The following is a 24,002-nucleotide window of genomic DNA, read 5'->3' on the forward strand; positions in this document are numbered from 1 at the left end:
AACTGTGAGTTTACTGGACTTTGGTTTGACAAGTAGTTCTGGAAATCTAACCAGATTTTTTTTATGAAATCAACACAACTGCAAAATTCAAACTCTCAGCACATCCAAAAACACAGACATGAAGAATTCTCTTACAAAGATATAAAACACTAGACAAGAAAAACCTTCACATATACACAGCTCACACAAACAGGAGCAAACTTCTGTATGCACAGACCCACATCCTCCAGCCAAAATACTACAAATAACTCTCCTTGTCATCAGATATATTCATTACAAGAACAAGTGTACATGAATAATTCACAATAAGCCGTGTTAAACTTTACATTCAACTGTTCAAAAACTGTCTTCAATTCCCAATCATAGTAAAAACCAAGGAAAGAGAAAGCAGTACAAGCGAACAAGAAAACAGTCAGTTTAAAAAGATTTCAAGAATCCCAATTTCACTTCCTGTTCTGACATTTTACAGATTTAAATGATGTATTGTTTTTATCTGTACAATTAATAAAGACAGTAATTTTAACACTCATCAATCAAATACAAATATCAACAGAATCTGAATCAGTGACAGTTTGGACTTTAAAAACCTCTATGTATTATGTAACAGAGATATCTACTAAAGTTAGCATGCTAAGCTAGACCCGGTCCGTCCTCAGAGAGAGAGAGAGAGAGAGAGAGAGAGAGAGAGAGAGAGAGAGAGAGACCAGAGGGCGGAGCATTCTCGGTGTGACGTCACAGTAGGGCAACTTCTATGCAAGTCAGAATGCGTCTCTGTTTCTCTCATTTCCGAGGTTTGTGCGTGTGAGTAAAGACACGTAAACATGGGGCTCTTCAGAAGGTTTAGAGAAATTTTTCAAACCAGAAGAACGAAGAAAACTAAGCAGATTGCTGAAATGAAGAAGAAGCTGGAACACATAGTAAAAGTAGTAAAAGACTTGGATGCATTTTCTAATCCAAGGATAGAGAAGATAACAGAAGAGAAAGAAGAGAAAGCCATTCTGCTACAGACGGTGCAAAAGCTGGAGGCTACTTTGGCTTCTGAGCGAAAGCAGCAGGAACAGAATATAAGCCAGAGAAGCCAGAGCTGGGCGAGAGAACAAAAACAACTGGAGGAACGTGTAGCTCAGCTTGAGTTTATTTTGGATCAGACCACCAAGAAGCTCCAGTCTTCTCTTGAAATCCATGAGAAACTGGAGAAAACTGTAGAATGTGAGAGAGAGAGCTGGACAAGAGAACAAAAGAAAGTGGAGGAACATGTTGCTCAGCTTGAGGCCAATTTGGAACAGACCACCATGGAGCTCCAGGATACTCAGAATCACTGTGAGAAAGTAAAAAATAGTGCAGAGCAGGAGAGAGATCATTTGATCAGAGACAAAGAGCGACTGGAGGAACGTGTTGCTAGTTGGATGCCACTGTGCTCTGTGCCGACAAAAAGAAGACTTCAGAGAATAAAACAGATCGTTATATGAGAGTCCGAGAGCGATGGGAGGAAATTGTTGCTCAGCTGAGACAAGAAAACATTCAAAAGAAAAGGAGAAATAGAAAAAAAAATAAGAAGACAAGAGAAACAGAGAGTCTGAACATGCCTTTTTCCTCTTTGTGTTTCTCTTATGGCTATTTATGATAGTTTTATACTTATAGTCAATAGTATAAAGCTGAGTGTAAAACTATTGTATCTTGTAGATCGTCTCGTCTTTTGATCATTTTTTATTTCTGTCTTGTCAAAAATACTGATTTTAATCTTTCACTACAGCGAGACACAATAAACACTATTAACAACCATTATTTTTGTCTTCCTTACAAATGCCGTATGACCTTCTCATGGATTCTTTCACTTAGTTTATATCCCTCTTGTGGGGCAGGGGGCTTTGGCACGGGGTCATAATGCTGAGGGGGAGGGAGGTCAGGAGGGAGAGGGAAACTGGTCCTCAGTGCCACATTGTGCAAAACACCACACACCCTGATAATCTTACACACTTTTTCCGGGTGGTATAAAAGTCTTCCACCTGAGACATCCAGAGCTCCACATCTGCATTTAAGGAGGTGAGGAGCATCTGAGGGGTGAAGCCTCTGTCACATGTCATATTATAGACTACATCAGGACAATGTTTACAATTTCTACATGTTGTTAAAGTCACCAAGAAGCCAGTCATCACGTCCTGCAGCTGCCTGTAGTCTGTTCCCTACACTGCTATGTGTCAGGATAAAGGAATCATGTGCTGAAGCAGGTCAGTGTGCCACAGTGAAGGAAAACCTGATGTATCGACTACCCACCTTAATAATAACATCCAAAATGACAGGCATTATTACACTCAGGGGCAGATACCAGACCTATAGCATGAGATTTAATAGAATTATATTATATCTAAAGAAGGTCTTTGTGAAAAAGTTGATTATATATAATATTTATATAAAGTATTTCCTTGTCTGCCATTTCCCACTAGAAACAAACTGTTATCATTAACCCCAGAGTGGTGAGGACCTGTATTTGGACGGGGATGGCATGGTTCTGGTGTGTTTCCCTCTGTAGTACTGGACCCAATTCAGCACATAGATCCAGGAGCACAGCTGTAGGAATCTAAATCAGATTATTAGCCAGTCATCATCCAGACCAAGAAATCATCATGGTCCCTGGAGATTTTCTCTTCTTAATCTTCCATTGGCACCGCAGCATTAATGATTTATTCCAGCTCATTATGGAAAGATAAAATAAACTGATATTTGGTCCTGTGCCATGAACATAAAAGCAATAATAGCTACAGAAAAGCTCCTGCTTCCCTCTGTAGCGGTATTTAAATCCCATTTAAAATGCTTTCAGTGATTCTACATTCTGTTTATATGAAGTGTTTCACAGTTTGCATGTTAATTGGCTGTATGGTGCATTTAAGTGCATGTGAATTATGTGAATTTATGAACCACATCTGGCTGGAAAAGACAAGTGTCCAAATACTTTTGACCACACAGTGTGTATCAGCTGAAAAGCAGCAGCTTCAGATCAGTCGCGTTTCCACTGGAATTCAACTCTGAAAGATCACTTTTGATTTGTATTATATGAAATATTTTATATGAAATATTTGATATTATTTGTTTAGACTTTTCTTTCCTCAGCATCGCTTGGATTTTTCTCCTGTAGCTCCGAGAGATGTCGTGTTCCAGATGGAGGATGAAGACTCTCTGCCGGGATGAAGCGAACTGTACGACCCTGAACGGTGAGTTTCTCTTTAAAACATAGAGTTTATCATTTATTATTATTATAATTATTATTATTGAAAAAACAAATCACCCATAAAATAAATAAAGAATGATAATAAACAGTGATAATATTTCCATAAATGTTGCAGTGAGCAGAAATGGACCTTTCGCTAATGGTGTAGGAGACATCATCATTAGCCTCATGCTAGCCGGGTTTGCTAGCGCTGCTTTTGTGTTTGTTAGTTTATTAGAAACGTCTACTTTTTTACTAAAAGGTGAATAAAACTATATTTAAGTTAATAAGATTACATAAGTTACATTCGTACATAAGTTTACTTATAGTTCACTAAAAATCTGTGTAGTGTATGACTGAGTTGTTCCTCTGTGTGCTTCAGTAACTGCTGTTAAACTGAGAGGAAAGAAAATGGCTTCAGTTCAGCAGAAATGAACTGATAAACAGTGTTAGGAAAAGACAAAGTGTTCAAATATTTACTCAAATATAAATTGTGATAACTTGTTAAAATGTTTTAATGGTTTAATAGTGGATTTATTCAGGTTTAAACACACAAGCTGGTGGTGAAGGTAATATTTATTATAGATTTCTTTTACGAGACGCGTCTCACTGTGTGTTTGTCTCTTCAGACACAGGAAGACGGAGACAGGACACAGCATCAGTCTCCTCCAAGCAGCTCGTCCCTGTGAGGACTCGGTCTCCTCCAAGCAGCTTGTCCCCTGTGAGGACTCAGTGTCTTCCAAGCAGCTCGTCCCTGTGAGGACTCAGTCTCCTCCAAGCAGCTCGTCTCCTACCAGTCATGAGCCTCACATAGAGATAAATACAGAGCACATAGTGTTTGAACAGCTTTATGTTATAGGTTACAGAGGATTTCTGTCCAACACCAGGGATCAGGAGGAGAAGGAAAAGATGAAGAGATCAAGAGGAAGAAGATGAAGAGAAGATGTTATGGACTCGTCTCTGAGCAACAGTTTAAAGTCTCATCTCACTCTTTCCTGTTCAGTGTCTTACCTCAGGTCTGGGGATATCAAAGATTCCTGTAGATGATGTGTTGTGTATACAGTAGAACATCAGCTGTAGGAGAACCAGGAATAATTGACTAAACAAGGATTTGAATATCAAGATTTAGCAGAAAGGAGGAAGTTGTTTTGCTGATAACTGATCAAATGTTACACTAGGGCACTTTGTATTTGTGGAAGTGGTGTTACGAATCTCACGTGTAAACATTTGAATTGTTTTTATGCCTCGTTAGTCTTAAAACTAACATTTATAGAACTGACTAATAGAAAGTGTTTTTTTCATGGATCACCTCAAATCAGTGTTACATTCATTGTGTGTGTATAATGATGGCATGTCAGCTATAAGGGTGATGAAGGAAAAGTCAAATCCAAATGAAGTTTGTCACTTTTTTGTTTCTTGTCATTATTTGTTGTCCTCCCCATGTGCTGCTGTACACAGGTGAACAGAGACGTCCATTCACACCAAGCTTTTACAGAAATCACCAAATCTTGATTTTAATACTGCTGAGATGATTTTATAGGAGTTTATTTTCTTATTTTAATACCAATATAAAATCCCATACATATTATGGTGTAGTCGTGGACCAGTTGAGAAAACACTAAGTGCTTGTAAAAAGACTGGCGGCAGATCAAAATCAATCACATCTTTCATTAATGTTTTTTCTTTTTTAAATACATTTTTGGACCTGATTGTATTCAATAAAAAATATGTATTACAGTTAATTTACCTTGTGATTAATTTACCAGATTATTTTATTCTTATGATAATTTCTTGCTTACAAACGTCTTAATAAGTAGATGATTATAATTGAAGGATGATAAGAGACTATAAATACTACCATGTGTTTAAGTACAAAATCTGTTTGTGTTCAGAGAAGGTAAGTATAATGAATAATCTAAGGGAAATAAAATAAAGTCTGTTAAAAGTGCAGTGTTGTCAGGAAACAGAAGGAAGCGAGGCCAGGTAGCATGAATGAATGATTTCTTTTCTAATAGCTCATAACACACATCTGACACGCGCTAATCACGTGTTCTCTCATTCTCTATTTTCAATGCACTTCTACTCCCCCTAATGGTCACTTTAAGTATAACACAACAACAGGTCACCACATGCAGTACAAATTAATTACACCTCAAATTAAACCCCACAATTTTTTATCAAAATCACATTCCAAACTGCAAACACGTGATTTCTATTAAATAATATAATTCTAAATATTTTAATACCCTACTGTGTCTAAACACAGGAGCGCTATAGTAACTCATGTAGGGTTTACAATCACACACCACTTCGCTTGTCTTAACACCACCCGTTTTCAGCTTCCGCGTCTGCATTTTATTTATTGAAGCCCCGCCTCTTTTGTGACGTCGGTATCTCTGATAGCGCCCTGGACTCGCTTTTATTGTCATGACAACTTTGTTGTGCTGCAGTTCAACACAAACATTTACTGACCACAGCAATGAAGCGCAAACAAACAGCTGAAATGTTTTTAATTGTTTTTAGTGATAAGCGTCAATGTTTTGAACAATCCGCTCTTCAAGACGCCAAAAAAGATTTTTCAGCCAGAAAGAGCGACTTTCAGAAGAAAGAAGGAGAAATAATGACAGATAATAAGACGGGTAACAGCTACAGCTGCTTCTCCTGCTGTCAACTTTATTCAACTTTATTGTCATTGTACAGAGAACAAGTACAGAGACAATGAAATATAGTTATCATTTAGTTCCTAAAACCACATTAAATATCAATCTGTCATGCAGGAAATATAAAATGATTTTGTACTGACTGAGTAATGCAGCACTTATAAAATATTTGTACTACAACATTGTGTGTGTTTAAGACTGGTGCAGTTTTGCATGACTCTGTTCTGTTCACTGTTTTAACTAGAAGTTTATAATGATTTCTGTTTAACTTAAACTTTGTTTTGTATTTTGTAGATAAATTTAACGTTGCCAAGTGCAGAGATAAAAAAGGCAACATCAGAAGGCCAATGAATGCCTACATGGTTTGGGCGAGAAACAGCGCCCATCTTTTCCAAGGCCAATCCAAATAGCAGCTCTGCAGAGATCAGCATGCAGCTTGGGATCGCGTGGAACAAACTGAGTGAAGAACAGAAGAAACCCTACTACACTGAATCATGGAGGCTTAAACAGGAACACGAACAGTTGTTTCCTGGTAGGTGAACTTTCTTTATAGACAAATGGCAAAATAACAAAACAAACGCATCAATTCTGACACTTTTATTGTTTTTATGTTGCTTCTTACTCTTTAAATTCTTCTTTTCTATCATGTAGATTGGGTTTATAAACCGCTTCCAAAGAAGGGAAGGAGAAAAGGCAGTTTGCAGAGTAGTGACTCACAGAGGAGACCTGATCATCAACCAAACCACCACATAGTCATGAACATGCCAGAAGAAGTACCAGTCCATGACCTCGTGCCTGAAGTTAGTGATCAGTTCCCCGGCCTTAGCCACCAAGAACTGCTGTCTCCTAAAGACATCTGCTTTGATCCTCCTCTTTTCCCTTCTGTTTCTGAGTCGACTTTCTGCCAGACCAAGTGAGTTAGTAAACTGCATTGGAACAGTTTCAGAAGAATGACATGCAAATGAAGTTTTACTCTGCATCTTAAATAATCACCATAATCGCCACTCATTTACTTTAATATGCAGCTAAAATTGTGCACTTCTGTTTACAGCACCTGCTATGGGTCTGACTGTACAAGCAGTGAGGTTCAGCTCGAGGACGAGGAGGAAATCACTTTGCTCAACAATGACATCTTTTCCATGTTAAATGAGGAATATGGCTTTTTTAACCAGTCTGGAGACCAGAATCATACTGAAGACCCCCACAACAGCACAGAGATCCTGGATTCTGTACCAGTGTTTGATATCGACAGCTTCGAGGATCTGTTGAAGAAACTTGAAGAGATGGAAAATGATTCAGGAATAGAGGAAGATGGTGAAATACGAACATTTCATGTACTTTAGTGTGCATGTTGTTTCACCATCTTCATTTTATATTAAATTTTATTTTAAACAACTTTTATATAAGGAAATAAAGATTTTGTATGACAATCATGTCTAATGTCTCTTCATCACAGAGAAAATTCAATCACTTCATTTTCTTTCCTGAAATCCACTTTAGTAAAGTCAGTGATGTTTGATGGAATTTGACAGAAACTGAAGTTGAGGTATTTTCTTGCAGCTTTAGTGCTTTGTTTAAATTAAATGTGGGCAGAACCTGATTCACTTAAACATCTGTACTTGATAATTGAGCACATGGATTAGCACAAGAAATTCAGTGAGCATAAGTAAAATGATCATGTCGTCTCAGCTTCATCCAGAAAACCTGGAAGTTTAACAAGAAAAAGCTGTTGGTTTTATTGACATGTACACACATTAAGACACTTTTAAGGACTCATTAGAACAATGTTTAGTGTATGAGAGAAAATGTCAATAAGAATTTGATTAAACGCACACACAGATGAAAATTCTTACCTGTAGCGCCTCCTTGTTGTGGGTTATAGATTCATACTGGGACTTCAGGACACTGTGAGCCTCTCGTTCTTGCTCACGCTCCTAAAACACAGCCATGAGGAAGAGGATGAAGGATTTAGTCATTAAGGGTTTAGTCATTAATGTTCACATCCACAATGAGGCTCTACTAATATCACCTTCACCACCAGCTTGTGTGTTTAAACCTGAATAAATCCACTATTAAACCATTAAAACATTTTAACAAGTTATCACAATTTATATTTGAGTAAATATTTGAACACTTTGTCTTTTCCTAACACTGTTTATCAGTTCATTTCTGCTGAACTGAAGCCATTTTCTTTCCTCTCAGTTTAACAGCAGTTACTGAAGCACACAGAGGAACAACTCAGTCATACACTAGGACACATTTCACTACCACATTTATACCTGTTTTTACATCTTTATTATTTCCTATAGTGTCCATTTACTGTGTAAATGTAGATCAAAATACAGAAACAACATGAAAAGCGAAATACAATTATTTAGCAAAATTAGCTAACTAGCCAGCTAGCTATTATTAGCTTTAATAGTTTTCCTTCTCAGTCTAAAAATCAGATTTGTAGTGAACTATAAGTAAACTCTTGGTATCTATAAGTTTATTGGTCTCCTACACCATTAGCTGAAAGGTCCATTTCTGCTCACTGCAACATTTATGGAAATAAATGATAGATGATGATAAATATGATAAATATGTAAACATATGTACAGTGGATAAATATAAAGGCAGTAACAGTGCAGAGATGTGTGGACATCATTAAGAAGTACAGGATGGATCTAAGTCTATGGCATTGAAGAGTAATGTGCAGAAGTGAAGATTACAAGATTATGGCATTTAAGAATTATCAAGCTAAATAACCAGTCTATAATTTTGTCAAATTTATTTACTTTTTCCTGCAAGTCTGTGATCTTTATGCTAATGATCAGGAGTAAACACAAAATGAGGAACATCGCTTTTCCCCTCTTCACTCCGGTACCGATGGTCCTGATCACCTTTCCGCCTGTTTGGGGATTTTATGGGTGATTTGTTTCTCAATAATAATAATTATAATAATAATAAATGATAAACTCTGTGTTTTAAAGAGAATAAAATCCATAAAGCTCGGAAACTCACCGTTCCAGGGTCGTACAGTTCACTTCATCCCGACAGAGGGTCTTCATCCTCCACCTGGAACACGGCGTCTCTCGGAGCTACAGGAGGAAAATCCAAGCAATGCTGAGGAAAGAAAAGTCCAAACAAATAAAATCAAATAAATAATATAAATATTTCATATAATAAAAATTATTATATGTATATCTTTTCAGCTGATACACACTGTGTGGTCAAAAGTATTTGGACACTTGTCTTTTCCAGCCAGATGTGATTCATAAATTCACCTAAAAGGCACTTAAATGCACCATACAGCCAATTAACATGCAAACTGTTGAAACACTTCATATAAACAGAATGTAGAATCACTGAAAGCATTTTAAATGGGATTTAAATACCGCTACAGAGGAAGCAGGAGCTTTTCTGTAGCTATTATTGCTTTATGTTCATGCCACAGGACCAAATATCCGTTTATTTTATCTTTCCATAATGAGCTGGAATAAATCATAAATGCTGTGGTGGCTCCAGTGTGTAATGCTGCATGATGGCACTGCTGGAGGATTACACCAATGGAAGATTAAGGAGAAAACGAGTCTCCAGGGACCATGATGATTTCTTGGCCCATGATGATGACTGGCTAATAAGCTGATTTAGATTCCTACAGCTGTGCTCCTGGATCTATGTGCTGAATTGGGTCCAGTACTACAGAGGGCAACAGGTTGTTTTAGTGGAAATGTCTTGATTCATAATATGATGTGTATATATATATATATATATATATATATATATATATATATATATATATATATATATATATATATATAAAATATGATATGATGTACCTGTTCCAGACTGTGCTGTAGACTACAACAGGTTCATACAAATTATTCAGTCATGTAAATTCAGCTTGATTATATTTCATATATGATGAAACTCAAAACATCAATGCTTATGCTCCACAAGTTGGTTGTGAGATGGAGGAGAAGGAAAAATTCTGGAGTGAGTTATATAGAGTGGTAGAAGGTGTTCCTAGGAATAAAAGATTGGTGATTGGGGCAGATTTAATGGGCATGTAGGTGAAGAGAACAGTGGTGATGAGGAGGTGATGGGTAGGTATGGCTTTAACCTCTCAGTCGTCGGAGTTGCGCCAGCGCAACTGATATCCCATTGTTCTCAGGTGTTAATGTTTAGCAATAGATCCCACTACATGCCCTGAGAGATGGTGGTGCCCAGGAACCTGAATGACTCCACTGCTGCCATAGTGCTGTTCATTATGGTGAGTGTGGGGAGAGCAGGGGGTTTCTCCTAAAATCCACAATCATCTCCACTGTTTTAAGCGTGTTAGGCTCCAGGTTTATGTATTTGTCACAAATTGTTACTTAATCCTGGTATTAAATAAACAACTTTTGGTGTTTCTGCATTGTGCTTGTAACAGAAATGGACAATAGGAATTCCAAAAGGCTCAAGGGCATTGCTCCACTGGGGTCGAATCCAGGACCTCCTGCGAGTAAAGGAGATGTGATGACCGTTAAAGCTGTAAGAGAAGTTGGACACTAAGGAAGGAGAAAAGGAGAACTATAAGGGAATAAAGTTGATCAGTCACACCATGAAGTTATAGGAAATAGTGATTAATTTTTATCATTATTATATGCAGATTTACATATTTATGAAACCCAAAGAGATAAAATTATTACATTTCCAATAATTGGTTTGATTAAACAATGTTATTTGAGTGTTATACAATCAACACATCCTCGTCAAAGCAAGGAACATTCATAAACCCCAAAACTATAATAATGATGATAATAATAATAATAAATGATAAACTCTGTGTTTTAAAGAGAATAAAATCCATAAAGCTCGGAAACTCACCGTTCCAGGGGTCGTACAGTTCACTTCATCCCGACAGAGGGTCTTCATCCTCCACCTGGAACACGGCGTCTCTCGGAGCTACAGGAGGAAAATCCAAGCGATGCTGAGGAAAGAAAAGTCCAAACAAATAAAATCAAATAAATAATATAAATATTTCATATAATAAAAATTATTATATGTATATCTTTTCAGCTGATACACACTGTGTGGTCAAAAGTATTTGGACACTTGTCTTTTCCAGCCAGATGTGATTCATAAATTCACCTAAAAGGCACTTAAATGCACCATACAGCCAATTAACATGCAAACTGTTGAAACACTTCATATAAACAGAATGTAGAATCACTGAAAGCATTTTAAATGGGATTTAAATACCGCTACAGAGGAAGCAGGAGCTTTTCTGTAGCTATTATTGCTTTATGTTCATGCCACAGGACCAAATATCAGTTTATTTTATCTTTCCATAATGAGCTGGAATAAATCATAAATGCTGTGGTGGCTCCAGTGTGTAATGCTGCATGATGGCACTGCTGGAGGATTACACCAATGGAAGATTAAGGAGAAAACGAGTCTCCAGGGACCATGATGATTTCTTGGCCCATGATGATGACTGGCTAATAAGCTGATTTAGATTCCTACAGCTGTGCTCCTGGATCTATGTGCTGAATTGGGTCCAGTACTACAGAGGGCAACAGGTTGTTTTAGTGGAAATGTCTTGATTCATAATATGATGTGTATATATATATATAAAATATGATATGATGTACCTGTTCCAGACTGTGCTGTAGACTACAACAGGTTCATACAAATTATTCAGTCATGTAAATTCAGCTTGATTATATTTCATATATGATGAAACTCAAAACATCAGTGCTTATGCTCCACAAGTTGGTTGTGAGATGGAGGAGAAGGAAAAATTCTGGAGTGAGTTATATAGAGTGGTAGAAGGTGTTCCTAGGAATAAAAGATTGGTGATTGGGGCAGATTTAATGGGCATGTAGGTGAAGAGAACAGTGGTGATGAGGAGGTGATGGGTAGGTATGGCTTTAACCTCTCAGTCGTCGGAGTTGCGCCAGCGCAACTGATATCCCATTGTTCTCAGGTGTTAATGTTTAGCAATAGATCCCACTACATGCCCTGAGAGATGGTGGTGCCCAGGAACCTGAATGACTCCACTGCTGCCATAGTGCTGTTCATTATGGTGAGTGGGGGGAGAGCAGGGGGTTTCTCCTAAAATCCACAATCATCTCCACTGTTTTAAGCGTGTTAGGCTCCAGGTTTTTATGACTGCACCATGTCTTTCAGGCCTTTCTTCACTGAAGCAGGGTCGTTGGCTGAAAACTGATTCTACAGCTATTTAGAGTAGCTCCTCTTAGCCACTCTATTAGGATCAATGATGAGGATTAATCTTCCTCATATTAATGAATAAATCATGTACTACAGTATTTGAAATTAACTTGAAATCCTGTCAACCGAGAACAGAAAGCTGAGGGTACATTGGGAACAAGTCTCCCAAAACTGGAAAGTTGCAATCTGGAAACATATGCAGGTGCAGGTGATTGTGTGGATCCATAGGGTAGTGGTCATCACATCTGCTTTACACACAGAAGGTTCTTCTGCGACCCCCAGTGGAACCATGCAGCTAGCAAACATGAATGAGGTTTATGTATTTGTCACAAATTGTTACTTAATCCTGGTATTAAATAAACAACTTTTGGTGTTTCTGCATTGTGCTTGTAACAGAAATGGACAATAGGAATTCCAAAAGGCTCAAGGGCATTGCTCCACTGGGGTCGAATCCAGGACCTCCTGCGAGTAAAGGAGATGTGGTGACCGTTAAAGCTGTAAGAGAAGTTGGACACTAAGGAAGGAGAAAAGGAGAACTATAAGGAATAAAGTTGATCAGTCACACCATGAAGTTATAGGAAATAGTGGAAGCCAGGCTGAGTTTATTCATTAGTTATTTATCCAGTTATCATCTGTTAACCTGTTATTTCAACAAAACCAGATTTTCTCCTGCAAACCAAGTTCAAGAAAATGCTACAAGGAATTGACTCCCATGTCGTGTTTGCTGGACTTTAGAATGTAATACTTTATTGCACTGAGGTGCTTTAGTACCTAAAGGTCTTCATTTAAACATTTATTATTTTAGAATGATTAATTTTATTATTATTATATGCAGATTTACATATTTATGAAACCCAAAGAGATAAAATTATTACATTTCCAATAATTGGTTTGATTAAACAATGTTATTTGAGTGTTATACAATCAACACATCCTCGTCAAAGCAAGGAACATTCATAAACCCCCAAAAACTATAATAATGATGATAATAATGATAATAATAATAATAATAATAATAATAATAATAATAATAATAATAATAATAATAATAACTGCAGTTGGTTGTCAGATGTCAGTCTCACACTGCCCTCTAGTGGTGTTTTGTTGTCTAGTTATATGTGATGATCTTTTACAAAGCAAGATATTTTTCTTGATAATATTAAACTGTCTAAAACTTAAACTGTTTACTGTTTAACATACAGGGGTTCATGTTAAATTTTAAGCTAAATGTTTGTGATATAATTAAATGAAACAGAAGTTAAATGAAGCTGATTAAAATGAATGTAATTTTGTGTTTTTTGAGAGACTGCTGAAAGGAAATTTCAGGAACTATCTATGGATTCAGACTCGGTCGAGCTGAAACGGTGAAGTGACTCTCCTGAATCCCATTGTTCTCAGGTGTTAATGTTTAGCAATAGATCCCACTACATGCCCTGAGAGATGGTGGTGCCCAGGAACCTGAATGACTCCACTGCTGCCATAGTGCTGTTCATTATGGTGAGTGGGGGGAGAGCAGGGGGTTTCTCCTAAAATCCACAATCATCTCCACTGTTTTAAGCGTGTTAGGCTCCAGGTTTTTATGACTGCACCATGTCTTTCAGGCCTTTCTTCACTGAAGCAGGGTCGTTGGCTGAAAACTGATTCTACAGCTATTTAGAGTAGCTCCTCTTAGCCACTCTATTAGGATCAATGATGAGGATTAATCTTCCTCATATTAATGAATAAATCATGTACTACAGTATTTGAAATTAACTTGAAATCCTGTCAACCGAGAACAGAAAGCTGAGGGTACATTGGGAACAAGTCTCCCAAAACTGGAAAGTTGCAATCTGGAAACATATGCAGGTGCAGGTGATTGTGTGGATCCATAGGGTAGTGGTCATCACATCTGCTTTACACACAGAAGGTTCTTCTGCGACCCCCAGTGGAACCATGCAGCTAGCAAACATGAATGAGGTTTATGTATTTGTCACAAATTGTTACTTAATCCTGGTATTAAATAAACAACTTTTGGTGTTTCTGCATTGTGCTTGTAACAGAAATGGACAATAGGAATTCCAAAAGGCTCAAGGGCATTGCTCCACTGGGGGTCGAATCCAGGACCTCCTGCGAGTAAAGGAGATGTGATGACCGTTAAAGCTGTAAGAGAAGTTGGACACTAAGGAAGGAGAAAAGGAGAACTACAGGGGAATAAAGTTGATCAGTCACACCATGAAGTTATAGGAAATAGTGATTAATTTTTATCATTATTATATGCAGATTTACATATTTATGAAACCCAAAGAGATAAAATTATTACATTTCCAATAATTGGTTTGATTAAACAATGTTATTTGAGTGTTATACAATCAACACATCCTCGTCAAAGCAAGGAACATTCATAAACCCCCAAAAACTATAATAATGATGATAATAATGATAATAATAATAATAATAATAATAATAATAATAATAATAATAATAATAATAATAATAACTGCAGTTGGTTGTCAGATGTCAGTCTCACACTGCCCTCTAGTGGTGTTTTGTTGTCTAGTTATATGTGATGATCTTTTACAAAGCAAGATATTTTTCTTGATAATATTAAACTGTCTAAAACTTAAACTGTTTACTGTTTAACATACAGGGGGTTCATGTTAAATTTTTAAGCTAAATGTTTGTGATATAATTAAATGAAACAGAAGTTAAATGAAGCTGATTAAAATTAATGTAATTTTGTGTTTTTTGAGAGACTGCTGAAAGGAAATTTCAGGAACTATCTATGGATTCAGACTCGGTCGAGCTGAAACGGTGAAGTGACTCTCCTGAACCCCATTGTTTTAGAAGTGATTGAACTGAACTCTCTTGAACCGAGTCACTTGAACTGAATCTAAGGAGTCAAAATCATCAAACCGAATCTTTTCTAACTGAATTGACCAAACTGAATGGACTGAATTATTAAAATGAATCTATTAAATAGTTATTTCTGATGTTTTTCTACTAACTGCAGTTGTCAAAAGTTATACTTGAACTATGATGTTATGAGGCTGCATTGGAACTAAACTTTATAGTATTGTGTGATCAGATGAACCCATGAAGAACTCATGTATTGTAAACTGATTTAATCTCTGTGTTATTGTGATTTAATATTTAAACTGATGCTGTGAATACTGTTCAATAACTGTTTATTTTATTACTTTAACTTCTGTTCATGTAAAATTGGGTTTAAACAAAACCTTTATTTTATTATCATTTACTTTTGTCCCGTTTTCCCAACATTTTATCATGTGGATTTTAATTCTGAGTTAAATTTAAATGATGTACAATAATAATTTAATAATAGAAACAAAACAAACACTATATTTAAGATATTTATTTATTTTGAAGTAATAAAAAATATTGAGTTACAATAATCACTGATATGTTTGTACTTTATTATATGTAGGACATGTCCAGCTTGATCTCCTCTTTTTCTTTCTCTGGTTTTCTTTCTCTAGTGCTGAAGTCATATTGCTGAACAGCTGTACAGCTTCCTCCAGTCACTCGGGTTTCCATCCTCATTTCTCTTCCTCACCTAAGAATCTTTGTTTCCTCAGAGATTTTCTGCGACTCTTTGGGTTTGTAGAGGTTCAGCTTTCTGTTTCTGCTGTTTATATATATATATATATAAGTGCTTTTTCTAAGCATTTTTTATCGGTTATGTCGACTTTTTTATGTCGAACCCTAATATCTCGAGCACAAGGGGAAAAATTTGCCATTTAATGTCGGTTATCTCGGTGCAGCCGCAGAAGAACTCATGAAGTGGCGGAAAAATCAAGTCTTACAGCTGCTACAGGTGTTGTATTGTGAACTGGTGAATCTCTGCTGTTAGTTAGTGCTAGTGTTCGTAGTGTTAGTAGGGGTGCGGTGCGGCTTTGGGAAGAAAAGAGCAGCCGTTGAGAGAATGCTGGTGGGAAGGCACGTACCGGGATACACATGAGCGATAACAACGACCGCCGTGAACCAACATATACCAACAATAACGGACAGTGAGAGTGTGGAAGTTTAAATAGGAGCTGGTGATGATGATAAACGAGCACCATATGTGCGCGAATGAAGCCGGGAGCTTCAGAGAAAGCGGCCGAGAAAACACCTGACACGCTGAAGGGGGCCGAAGGGGGCATGGCAGGTGGATTCCTGACAGATAAACATGTACTGTATGTATTTTTATAGCATGCCTTCATCAAACAAATCGCGGCAACGCTGTTGTGTAAAAAACTCTTCAAAAACACGTGCATGCACATTCTCATTTATTAACGCACATCATGTACATAAAGAAATTTCAAGCACGTTAATATATTGCCGCCATTTTGATTTTCGTTTATCTCAATCATCGGTTACCTCGATGCTTTTTGGCGACCCCCTAGGACATCAACATAACCGGGTACCACTGTATTAATAATTTAAATAATATCAAATGAAGAATATTAAATATTTCATATAATAAAAATCAAAAGTAATCTTTCAGAGTTGAATCCCAGTGGAAACGCGACTGATCCAAAGCTGCTGCTTTTCAGCTGATACACACTGTGTGGTCAAAAGTATTTGGACACGTGTCTTTTCCAGACAGATGTGGTTCATAAATTCACCTAAAATGCTCTTTAATGCACCATACAGCCAATTAACATGCAAACTGTTGAAACACTTCATATAAACAGAATGTAGAATCACTGAAAGCATTTTAAATGGGATTTAAATACCTGCTACAGAGGAAGCAGGAGCTTTTCTGTAGCTATTATTGCTTTATGTTCATGGCACAGGACCAAATATCAGTTTATTTTATCTTTTCATAATGAGCTGGAATAAATCATTAATGCTGTGGTGCCAATGGAAGATTAAGAGAAAATCTCCAGGGACCATGATGATTTCTTGGTCTGGATGATGACTGGCTAATAATCTGATTTAGATTCCTACAGCTGTGCTCCTGGATCTATGTGCTGAATTGGGTCCAGTAGTACAGAGGAAACACACCAGAACCATGCCGTCCCGTCCAAATACAGGTCCTCACCACTCTGGGGTTAATGACAACAGGTTGTTTCTAGTGGGAAATGGCAGACAGGGTCTGCTATAGGTCTGGTATCTGCCCTGAGTGTCATAATGCCTGTCATTTTGGATGTTATTTTTAAGGTGGGTAGTCGATACATCAGGTTTTCCTTCACTGTGGCACACTGACCTGCTTCAGCACATGATTCCTTTATCCTGACACATAGCAGTGTAGGGAACAGACTACAGGCAGCTGCAGGACGTGATGACTGGCTTCTTGGTGACTTTAACAATATGTAGAAATTGTAAACATTGTCCTGATGTAGTCTATAATATGACAGGTGACAGAGGCTTCACCCCTCAGACACTTCTCTCCTCCTGAAATGCAGATGTGGAGCTCTGGATGTCTCAGGTGGAAGACTTCTATACCACCCGGAAAAAGTGTGTAAGATTATCAGGGTGTGTGGTGTTTTGCACAATGTGGCACTGAGGACCAGTTTCCTCTCCTCCTGACCTCCCTCCCCCTCAGCATTATGACCCCGAGCCACAGCCCCCTGCCCCACAAGAGCGATATAAACTAAGTGGAAAAATCCACGAGGAGGTCATACAGCGTTTGTAAGGAAGACAAAAATCATGGTTGTTAATAGTGTTTATTGTGACTCTTTGTAGAAAAAGATTAAAATCAAGATTTAAAAAGATTAAAAAAGATTTGACAAGACAGAAATAAAAATGATTAAAAGGCAGACGATCTACAAGATACAATAGCTTTACACTCAGCTTTATACTATTGACTATAAGTGTAAAACTATCATAAATAGCCAAAAGAGATACAGAAAGAGGAAAAGACATGTTCAGACTCTCTGTTTCTCTTGTCGTCTCCTTTTTCTATTTCTCCTTTTCTTTTGAATGTTTTCTTGTCTCAGCTGAGCAACAATTTCCTCCCATCGCTCTCGGACTCTCATATAATGATCTGTTTTATTCTCTGAAGTCTTCTTTTCTTCCTCACAGAGATTCTGGGTATCCTGGAGCCCCTGTTGGTCTGAAGCTGTAAGTTGTTCCTCTCCTCTATGTCAAGTTTAGTTTTCTCTCTTCGTCCTCTTGTTTTTCCTCAAAATCCAACGTGGGCTCAAACTGAGCAACACGTTCCTCCAGTCGCTCTTTCTCTCTGATCAAATGATCTCTCCTGCTCTGCACTATTTTTATTTTCTCACAGTGATTCTGAGTATCCTGGAGCTCCATGGTGGTCTGTTCTAAAGTGACCTCAAGCTGAGCAACATGTTCCTCCACTTTCTTTTGTTCTCTTGTCCAGCTCTCTCTCTCACAGTCTACAGTTTTCTCCAGTTCCTTATGGATTTTCAGGAAGACTGGAGCTCCATGGTGGTCTGCTCCAAAATAAACTCAAGCTGAGCAACACGTTCCTCCAGTTGTTTTTGTTCTCTTGCCCAGCTCTGGCTTCTCTCAGTTATGTCCTGTTCCTGCTGCTTTCGCTCAGAAGCCAAAGTAGCCTCCAGCTTTTGCACCGTCTGTAGCAGAATGGCTTTCTCTTCTTTCTCTTCTGTTATCTTCTCTATCATTAGAAGAGAAAATGCATCCAAGTCTTTCTCTACTTTCTCCATGTGTTCCAGCTTCTCCTTCATTTCAGCAATCTGCTTAGTTTTCTTTTGTTCTTCTGCTTTGAAAAAATTCTCTTAACCTTCTGAAGAGCTCCATGTTTATGCCTCTTTACTCACAAGCAAAAACCTTGGAAATGAGAGAAACAGAGACGCATTCCCAATTATAGACGTTGCCTTACTGTGACGTCACAGGCAGATGCCCGCCCTCCGTCTGTGACGTAACCCGGTCTCTTTTTACCTGACACTATGCGCATGCGCACATTACAGAGGTCAAGAGCGGATAAAATAGCATGTCTTCACAGCTTTTCTGTTGTTCCTGAGAGAAGAGCGATATTACAGTCATAAATAAGATAAAACGGCTGTAAACTGTGTATAAAGCGAGTGAATCCGAGTTGAGAACCGGAAGTTGACCGGAGTGACTCTATGAATGTTGCAGAATCATAAATGACCAGTAGGTGGCAGTGTGATGTGTATTAGAGCTCACTGTCACAGCAGGTCATTAGAAGTAGTGGAGCTCTAATGACGTCATTAATAGCGAGGACAAGACACACAGCAGTTTGGGATTCTTTTATTGACTTTATTGATTAATTGATTTGGAGTATGATTGTGTTTCTGATCAAAGTAAGTTCATGTGTATGGAGTAAAAACAACCTGTACATTTCTCACTTCCAGACAGTATTATGAGATGTTCATCTGCTGGAAGTTCATGTTTAATGCTGCATGTTTTATAGGATTTATGAGCTGGAATAAATGTCCAAAAACCTCAATTCAACACTGAGTGATTTTTGTAGTTTGGTAGATATTAGATCTTTTGATGTATTATTCTTTTTTAAATATCTGTGTTTTAAATACACATTTATAAATAGCAAGGCTTTTACTGGGTAATAAATTAAAAACATAAAGTCATAATTTACTGAAATGAAATTGAAAAACATCAAAATACAACAAAAATAAATAAAATGACTATCAATATGTTTAAAACTAGAATAAATCTGGTTCAGACAGTTAAATACAGTGCAGTATTACAGCCTTATTTCATGTTTATTTTATAAACACAGTTTGTCATTATAATAATAATAATAATAATAATAATAATAATAATAATAATAATAATAATAATAATACTTTATTGCAATAGGGTGCTTTAGTACCTAAAGGTCTACATTTAAACATACTTTTATATTCTAAAATTATAAATTTTTATGATTATTATTATATGAAGATTTCCACATTTATATGATTTATCCTACAGATTAATCACTATAAAGAAAATAGAAACATACACAAGAATGTTATTAACAACTTGTACACTGTACTGCACGATCCATGTGGAATATAATGTGATATAATAATGAATATTGTGAATGTAAACAAACATTCAGCAATAGTTGAAAAAAATCAGGTCAGTCTCTGAGCATAAGCACTGAATCACTTGGAATTTACTCGCTCAATAATAAAAACTCTTTGCTATAGTTGTGAGGTGACTGATACACAAAGCCATGGAGCAGTTGGACACTGGGGAGACAATCAGATGAATGAAAGTAGAAAATGTGATAAAACCCTAAAGTTTATTGTGAGATTTGAGTCGTGATCGTTCAGATGCACAGTGTAGCAGCAATGACACAAACTTCACTTCACAACAAGAGCAAAAATACATGAATGAAAAAATGAATGAAGTTAAAATTCAACAAATGGAAAAAAAATCCAATGTTATTTAAACTTTGGAGAAAAAATCTTATATTCTGTTATTCAATTCTCTCATACTGACCACTGGATGTTCTACACGGCACCTCATGGTAAAGACTCTCTGATGACAGGAGACTCCACCATGATGCTGAGGCGATAAGAAGATCAGTAACATCCTGACACTGAGTTACAGTACAGTGGTCAGGGTCATACAGAGGTTTTCCAAGACGTGTTCCACTCAGAACAGACCTCACAAGGGTCCATCAAAGAAGTCGAGTCCTCGTGCTGTGCGTCAGGTGCAGAAGCTGCTTCAGAAAACAGACACACGAGTGCTGCAGCATCGCTTTAATCACTTCTTATTTCAAGAAATCTTACCAAGTGTAATTATTTTACTGCACTGGCAAATCATTTGACTTGTTTCTAGTCTGTAGAGTTTTTCTTAAATCATGCTTTTATTTCTTTATTTTGACGGATATTTTTGCAGTGGACGCGTCATAATGTGTGCTGTGTGTTTTATCTCTGACCACCGAGCACCATAGAGTGAATAAAATGTATTAATATTCTTCATTCATACAATTCGTACAAGATGATTCATACAAATCAATACAATTCATTTTAGAATTGTATTAATAGTGTAAAGAGTAAAGTTTGAAGTCATCGAGGATGTAACACGACTTTAAAAAAGAGCTGGAATAAATAGAGTGAGAACAGCAGCCGCTGCACAGACTCCAGATCACACACTCTCATACAGTATTTGAAAAGCACTTGTATTCCTCTCAACCGAGAACAGAAAGCTGAGGGTACATTGGGAACAAGTTTCCCAAAACTGTATAGTTGCAATCTGGAAAACATTTTGCCTGAATCATGATTTCTGCTCATTTATGCTGTGCAGATGATTGTGTGGATCCATAGGGTAGTGGTCGTCACATCTGCTTTACACACAGAAGGTCCTTCCAGTGGAACCAAGCAGGTTGCAAACATGAGTGAGGTTTATATATTACTCACAAATTGTTACTCAATCCTGGAAATAAAGTTTTGCATGTTTCTGCATTGTGGTTGAAACAGAAATGGAGGAAAAGCATTCCAAAATTAGAATCAGAGACTCAAGGGCATGGCTCCACTGGGGCTCGAACCCAGGACCTTCTGCGTGTAAAGCAGACGTGATAACCACTACACTATGGAACCTGCTGCTGAGAAGGTTGATGTCCAATGTGCATAAATAGAAACATATCTCTCAAAATCTAACTGGAAAAATATAAATTAAACTTAGAAAATTCACTGACTCAAATGTCACAATCATCTCCACTGTTTTGGGCATGAGCTTTATGAGAGTCTCCTCACTGTTCACATAAGGCTACATAACCCCTACAGAGAGACTGCAGGAGTTCATGTCTCATAGACTTTTTCTCTGCTTCGATCTTGTCCAAAATCACAGACAAAAACGTCTCTGCTAAAGACTAAATAAGACGAAAGAAAAGGATCATCCAATATCCAACTAAATCACACATGTCCTCAAATCATGTATATAAAACAAATATTAAGGAGTTAAGACTTGACTGTAGACCAGGTTTAGGAAAACTATTAGACTTTGTTTAAACCAAAACCTGAAGTAAACGTTTTTACACCACAAACCATATCTACTGTTCATTTTAAGAACATCAGGGCACTGAATTCACTTTTACAAATGAGAAAACTCAAATCCACAGCTACACAATAAAGTGGTTTGAATTTTGTGCACACTAAATAAAACAGAAGATAATAACTGACCTTGTTTACACAAAACACAGATGTGACCGATTTTTCCTCATCTGTCAGACCAGGAAGTTTACAACTCCCTTTAAGTAGTGCAGAAACCCAGTTAGTAGATAATAAATCATAACTGGCATCATGAAGAGTTTCCAATGCACAAGCGATGAGGGATTGTGTTTTGTTGTGTTTGTGCTGTGCAGCATCAATTCGAGGTCTTTTAGCAGTCGTGGGTTGTGACGTGTCTGATGCAGTTCTTCATGGGTCCTGCATATAAAATAAATAAATAAATAATAGAACAAAGCTGCATGTTTTATTTCTGCATAATGAATACAGTCTACAATCTGATCATTTCTGTACATGTTAAAGGTGTGTTGTGTAAAATAATTTACTAAATGAAATGAAAGCTGCTCAGATCACACTCATGATATTATATGTTTATTTGATAAAAGCGTATCATGCAGTAATAATGTGCTTGTATCGTCTTACACACTGAAGACATAAACATCAACACTATAGATACCTTTAAGTGCCAGAAGCTGCTTTTCAACACTTTCATTCTTGTGGAAAAGAAAAATTCTTTATGGTTATGAATAAGAATATTTTTATGTTTATGTAGAGAATCCATCATGCAATACTCTGTGTACCGTGTTTCTATATAAATTATGTACTTGAATAAAGTACTGGGTTAAAAGTCACATGTATCATGTATGTATATTTAACATTTTATGAAGATATCATTAAAATGTAAATTCCAAAAACATTTATCTGAGAATATTTCTGGTCCTTTTCTCCCTCACAGATGTAAAATAGACTCAGATTTTCCATCCACATGCAGATCACCAGGTCGCTGTCGTCATTCCACGCAAGAATATTTTCCTCATCCGTGATCCTTCATGAAATCTTTAATAAAACAACTTTTTTTTACTGTACACTTTTTCTTTTCTTTTTTATTTCTTGTAAACAAAGCTCAGTTATCACGAGCTGAAAAGAGCTGCATTCCACTTCCTGCCAGGTGCGTCACAGTGCACATCACGCGCTCTTTCACCACTAAGAGCTTCTAAAGATGAATAAAACTAAGAACTCGCCCACACGGGGAATAAAAACCTCCCATGTGTCGTTAAAATCCTGCACTCATTGGCTACATTTTCTATGGAACATGTTGTTTCCACACTGCTACTGGCTGAAAATAAAAGACTGGAACTGAAAGGTGGTGCAAAGCAAAACGTCACCACAAACACCTGCAGAGTTCAGTTGTATCACCGATAAGATTCTACCTGTCTTTGTCTTTTTTTAGTGGTTACTCTCATTTGTTTATTAAAACTATATCTTACCAGCCATATTTATTTTTTACCACCAAGATGTCATTCTTTATGCGAAAGTTACTCTAAAACAGATACAAACAAAAGACCAAAAATGCTCTACAGTATGTTGTTCAGTGGAACCTTATCTTTCCAAATAAACAGGAATTTGCAGCAATTGTGCGTTTGGATGCGTTTGTGACTCGTTATTACAATTATAGTGTAAGTACAGTTTTTATGCATGTTGTTTGCGTGTACTGTTTACACAAATTTAGGAAATACATTCGTTATAAGTGTTCCATTTAAAAACAGTGATCTAAAATCGATGCTTGAGGCTTAGACTTTTAGAATGATATATAATTTATCATGATAACTTATACCCCTTTTCATTTAATCTATTGTTAATAACTGTCTGGTTCTGCTCAGCTGTAAAATCAGACATCAGAGGACTACAGAGGACAGTTTAGACGGCTGCAATGCTTATCGGCGTCCCCCTGTCCACTTTTCAAGAACTGTATACATCCAGTGAGAAAAAGGGCTTTGAAAATCATGTTAGCCACTACACAATGGAACCAGTTAAGGGACCCTAATG

The 24,002-nt window shown here is 37.1% G+C and overlaps 1 protein-coding gene and 1 non-coding gene across 2 annotated transcripts in view; one reads left to right on the forward strand and one right to left on the reverse strand.

Moving 5' to 3' along the window:
- The window catches only part of LOC124384658 (leucine-rich repeat flightless-interacting protein 1-like), a 468,068-nt gene that overhangs the window by 66,778 nt on the left and 377,288 nt on the right, over positions 1–24,002 (forward strand). The gene's annotated exons all lie outside the window — the stretch shown is intronic.
- trnav-uac lies at positions 21,476–21,548 on the reverse strand. The gene has a single exon. It is a non-coding gene; the product is annotated as a tRNA-Val (tRNA).

The sequence above is a fragment of the Silurus meridionalis genome, chromosome 4 (assembly GCF_014805685.1).
Source record: "Silurus meridionalis isolate SWU-2019-XX chromosome 4, ASM1480568v1, whole genome shotgun sequence".
Classification (NCBI taxonomy): Eukaryota; Metazoa; Chordata; class Actinopteri; order Siluriformes; family Siluridae; genus Silurus; species Silurus meridionalis.